Source organism: Hetaerina americana, unplaced genomic scaffold (assembly GCF_022747635.1).
Source record: "Hetaerina americana unplaced genomic scaffold, ioHetAmer1.1.p SCAF_3, whole genome shotgun sequence".
Lineage (NCBI taxonomy): Eukaryota > Metazoa > Arthropoda > Insecta > Odonata > Calopterygidae > Hetaerina > Hetaerina americana.
The window spans coordinates 87,095,314-87,101,313 of record NW_027286874.1 but is presented as its reverse complement, the minus strand read 5'-3'; positions in this window follow the sequence as shown (position 1 = coordinate 87,101,313).

Here is a 6,000-nt window from a genome sequence, read left to right as displayed (position 1 = left end):
CAACTTGGAGTACGTGACATGAATTATGATGGTATATTGGTTAAATTACATTTTAGGGTAACATATTTGCAACAATGGATTTCTCCAGTCAGCCTAAATGCAATGCAGTTATGCGAAATGAGCTCATGCAATTTAAATACAATGCATCACCTAACGACACGAATTTTTAGTTTTCTATCGATCTGTATTTAAGTTTCGTGTTATACGTGTGAAATTTAGCTTATGATGATGTAAAATAAGTCAAAACTAATTGCATTTCAACACAAATTCCTGGAAATGGATGAATTATTTATAAATGGATATTCACAAATTATGTAAATTATTTATACTGCAGAGGTCGCGGTAGTCCAGTGGGTAGAGCATTAAACTGCTGACCGGAGGGTCCCGGGTTCGATTCCCGGGCAAGGCACTCTGGGCACCTGCAGCTCCACCCAAGATAAAGTGATTTTTCGGGTACCAGGTCTTCCTGGGAAACCATAACCGGCACAGGGAAAGGAACTGGCCCCCCTACCCTGATGTTTGAATTTTCACACGCCGTATAGGGCTTAGTACTGGGTGATCTCTACCATCTCCTACTAAACCGACATTCGGGTTGATTACTGTGTTTATGGTTTTATGTATACTGCATGATGCGGTGAATTACATGACGCATTATGTTGTTGGTAAAGAGAACCCCTCCTTTAATTCCTGAGGGAGCGATCTAATAGGAACTTTTCCTATGAACAAATGCCTCAGAACTTCTTCTTTTGCCAACAAAATTTGTATTTAATTTTGGATTCAAGAATCAGAACTCATATAAAAGGATGAGTCTTAAATGTTTTTATTTGTGGTTTTCTGAAAAGAAAAAGGCATGGAATATTTGTTATGTTTGCATAATCAACTGATTTAAAATTATAAATGAATCATTCAAGCATCGAAGGACCCATTGAACAAAGTTATCACAAACAATGATATTTTTGAATGGTATTATTTGGTAACTACATAGAACGCCCAGATTTGTTAAGGATTGCGGTAAATTTTATGTAGAAAGGGTAATCTTGACTAAGATAAACATTAAAGAGTAGCCAGTCGAATTAATTTGGTGTCAAATACAAGTACATACTTGTACACCACTAAATCACTTAAAATCTAACTTTACCCACACAAGTTAGCCTATGCAGAGTTGCTGTACTATATGCCGCTGTTTTAAACAATAGGCATACTTTAGATAAACGGCTATGGACACCCATTAAATACAACATTATCAGAAAGTAAATAAAAAATCGAACCCGTAATACTGTCAACAAATGCTCACAGTCGATGAGAACCTCAACGAAGTCCAATTGGCTTTGATGAGACATAGTTACTTTTTAACTATCTCACTTAGCATGAACTACTCGTAGGAATCCATATCTTAGGAACTCATCATAAAAACTTTCGGAAAAAGACATATAAAAATCATTATCAACTGGAGACGCAAGGTACTGTATATTATTAATTTATTAAAAATTCCGCAATGTATCACTCCTTACTTTATTTCGTTGATTTACAGTTTATAAGAAAAATATCCTGACACTTGTAACACTGATGGAAAATGAAACTTGTCTCGGCATCGTTTCAGCTTTAGTTCGGGTGAAATTTTAGTGATATTGTGTAATATTGCAACGTTCCACCAATAACCAGGTACGTAACTTAAAGTCTCATCGGTACTAGAGATAAAAATGATCAATGTTTTAATGAATAATACGAGTACTTCTAAGAAATCCTAACGTTCACTCTATCGGACAATGCGCCTGCCTCTTTCCTCGATCATCCTCTACGGAAATCTGACCTCGCAGTCACAAAGGCCATAAACCCAGAAGACTCATTGACGGTGGATGAAGGCCGGGAGGGAATTCGGGCGGGCGAATGGGGGAACGGGGAAGGCTTACCCTTTTGTCCGGCTCTCCTCGGGAGCAGCGGCATTCGTCCCGCATACCTACGTAAGTACTTCTCCTCGATTGTCACCTGCAGGTCACCGCACCCTCTGTCCCTCCCCCCCTCATTCACCCCAAAGGGCGGAACGGAATCCTCCGTCCTTCCACCCCTCCCTCAACCTCAGCCCTCCCTCTCGAGCACAGCCGCCTCCTCAATGTGATGGCTAATCACCTTCTATTCACTCATTCATTCCTTCGTTCCTCTCTTCCCGTGACGACGACCCACCAAGTGGGGGCACCTCACCCCACACCCTCCATTTTTTCCTCTCTATCTCTCCCCCCCCCTCCGCCCTTCCTCCCTCTCCTCTCCATCGGAGGAGTTGGTTGTTTGAGGGGGGGAGCCCTCAGTCTACGTCGATCTCCTTCCGCCGCGTTCAATCCGACTACGCGCCCATCCGTCCGCAGCGAAACTTTCTCGATTTGTTCGTGATCGGGTTTTTCAAATATTCCCTCCCTTTTGTGCTCCCTTCTCGCTCCCACTCCAACTCTTCCCCCCCCCCCTCCCCGCTAAATTTCTTCTCTTACGAATCCTTCATTAGAAGAATTGGATTCGACTTCCGAGTAAGTCTTCCACCCAATTTCACTCTATTTCAAGATTCACACCGCGTGATTTTTTTTATATGAACCTAATCCTAAACCTCGAAAGGAACCTAATTTATATATTTCGTTAGATATTTCGCCTCTTCCTGAGTTTCTCGCGTTGGTTTCCCCTCATGACCCCACATCAACATATGTGTATTCCTACGAGGAATGAATTTCAATCAATGCTACTGACAGCTTCTCCTAGACGTGATTGATACGTGACCGGTTCTGTGGGTCTTTTAGACAGCTTCCCAGAGTCTTCGGTCATCCAGCGGAGTGTTTTATAGAGAAGACCTGCACCAAAATAAGAATGCGCGACATTGCGGTTCGACTAGTACGCTAGCTTACACGGCTGACGACTAACGTCTTTAACTTCGACGCGAGCCTGTCAGCTCATTTGAATCTCCAGCACGTTCGATTTTCTTCGCTGTGAGCGAATCGGGAGCAGCCGTTTGGCTTGACCCACGCACACTTCCTCACTCGCTCATCACGAGCTGGAATCCGAAGCGACAGTTTCCATCGGCCCCGTCATCCTCGCGACCGCATCGCCCAAATCCTCGTGTCATCCTTATTCGCTCCCAGCGTCCCCCGGTCGCTTCGGAGGCACTCTCCCCAGTTCTGGCGCGGGACTCGGGCGGCCTCCTCCTCCGACGCCCCCATATCCACGCCATCTCCGCCTGCGACGTTCGGTGGTCAGCCGTCATCCAGCCCAAATGCAACGGCCCCTCCTCTCCTTCCCTCCCGTCTGAGGAAGTTTGGGGGGGACGATCCCTGGGAGAGTTCTGCGACGCCAAAAACTTCCCTTCCTGAGCAATGGTGCACGTAGCTGTCTTGGAGGAAGACCCACCTAGGTGAGAAGGATTTATTATCCCCAGAGGCGAGTTCCAGTTCCTGGATTTCGTCTTCTTAGCGCTTAATCTCTTCATTCTCTGGCATTCGTTCGAGTTGGGATCAAAGCAAACTGCTTGAAGTGATTCTTCATGTTCAGGGATTGAAATTCCGAAGGTTGATCTGCTGCAATCCTTCGTTCTGTTACCTTCTCGGCTTGCCTCTTAATTTCTAGCCCGTTGTGGTCACACCTCCCAGCTTAATACAAGTTATTAAGGGAGGTTTCTGGGAGGTATTACCACAATGGGCTTGTTGATAACATTCCATATAAACTAAATATAATTACTTTTGCTTGCATCAACTTACTTATTTTTATTTATCATTCTTGTTGTCTTGACCTCTTAACAAACATGGTCATCAACTCGGACATTGGTCTGAATGGTGAATTCAACTCTCACCCGGCACTGACAAGCAGGAACACCTACGTCACTCGAGCTCTACGCCATTAGGTTAGGATGATTAGTTCATATCCATACAAAGGTCATATTTGCTTACTTGACTTGGTACGCGGAAAACCGTGCGACTTGAACTGTTCTCGGGTGTGTCATGGTGCACCACTTAGGACCATAGGGCCTCAAATTGATAGAAGTGTGTGCTCTTAACGTCAGGATTTATTACTATCGTAAATGACGTACAAAAAGTGACAAATTAGTAAAACGTGAGGACAGATTCAGACTGCAGACATTAACCAACGTTTCACGAGATGACAGTGAGGCCAATGGTGGCACAAGTCAAATAATTTAATCATCATCACGGGTCATCAACTCGAGGAATGGTTTGTTGCAGTTCTTTAAACTGCCCTTTTCCTAGCCCATATCTTCATTCCTTCATTGCTACTGGTACCGAAATTTTCTGCTACCTGCTTCTTGTAGTTCCTCCTAGGCCTTCCTCCGTGGTACTTCCCTCCAGGTTTCCTCCAATTGTGGTCTTCAATTAGCTATCCTGCCTCAGGATATGTCCAAACAATTTCCCTCTTCTTCTCGTAAGTGGTTTCCCTAGTTTTCTCCATTTACGTTATGTTTGAAGTTCTGTTTTATTTTACCTTTAGGGCATATATTTCCAGTATTCCTCGGCCACTCCGCATATCTATCGCCTTAATTCTTCTCATCTCTACTGCTCCTATTGTCCCAGGCTCACATCCTCAGAAAAGTGGACTTCATTTGTTCCAGTGTGTCTTTTCCTAGTTCTCTAGTGTGGGAAATTACTTTTTACCTTGTTGGACTGCATTTATCACATTAAATTTATTATATCTACCATTCATATTGAAGCGTTTCGGACATATGACTAAATTATTCGCATTAGGTGCCAGAGTTTCGCTGATAAATAATCCTGAAATCTCTGTGAATATAGCCCTGGCCCTTAGGCTTTCCTAGTTATAAAGGATTCCCGGTTTCGGCCTCAGCTAAAACCGCCACATCAATCCCATTCTTGAATATTTAAATGAAATTATTGACTTTGTAATTCCGCACACTTTTTTTCTAAACATGACCCAGGTTTCGACATTGAACGTCATCATCACCTGATGATGACGTTCACTCGATAATTCTACATTATTTAGTTTTAATCAAGTTCACCGTTTTTAAAATTAGGACCATGGCCAGCGGAAATTTGTTTGGTACAAACCATGGCTCTAAATTGCACGAGACATCAATAAAGTATAGTTTTAAATGAGTTGTTAACAAAAAATATTTAATTTGTTTTTTTAAATATTGCTCTGGTTTGAAGCTACTTTTCAAGGCGTCGTTCTCCCGCTCTGAAAATCTGAGGAGTTATCATGTTCTCGTGCAAAGACTTATCAATGAAAATAAAACAGAACTAAGAACAAAACTTATTGAACAGAGTTTAGCTGCAACAGAAAACCATTTATAGCGTGGGGTGCTGCTGCGAAAGTCTCCGAACATCATAATATTGTTTTATTACGTGAAACGTTTTGTCGGGGATCTTCCATTGAACGACTACTGTTCACATTTCGCAGAAAGCATATAGCTCCCCTGTTCACAATTGAACTTGATCGTTCGTGTTGAAACAAGCTGAAATTTATGTATTTTGTTTCCGGCTGGCCATTCAACGAACGATGATGGAAATGCGATCGTAAAACGCCACCTACATCGCCCGGCGGCTATTTTGAAAAATTTTATTTTTAGCCTTAATTAGATCTGATTAATCGCACATATATTTATTATTGTCTGATTACTTCGATTTGTTATTTCCTAGCCAACAGTACAATGGGTACTTTGTTTCGCAATAGATTTAATCGTCGAATAAAAGAAATTTTATATTAAAATGCGAAGCAAAAGTTTATTATTTAATCAAAAAACTTAATTATTTTCACCTCGAGATCTTCATTTTCAATTTGGGCAAATCTGGCTCTTGCTTCGGATTCCCGTGTATCTACAGCCAATAAACTACAGGTGAAAATTGACCCTCTTTCGCAGGGATAGATTACTTTCATGGCAAACTTTTTGAGAGATTCGTAAAGTTTTTGCATGATTAAAATTGCTTTAACTAAGCTCGGGTGGTTAAGAGTTAGTGGGCTGAGGAACGAAGTCCCCCTCCTCTCCCCCATCTCACTCCG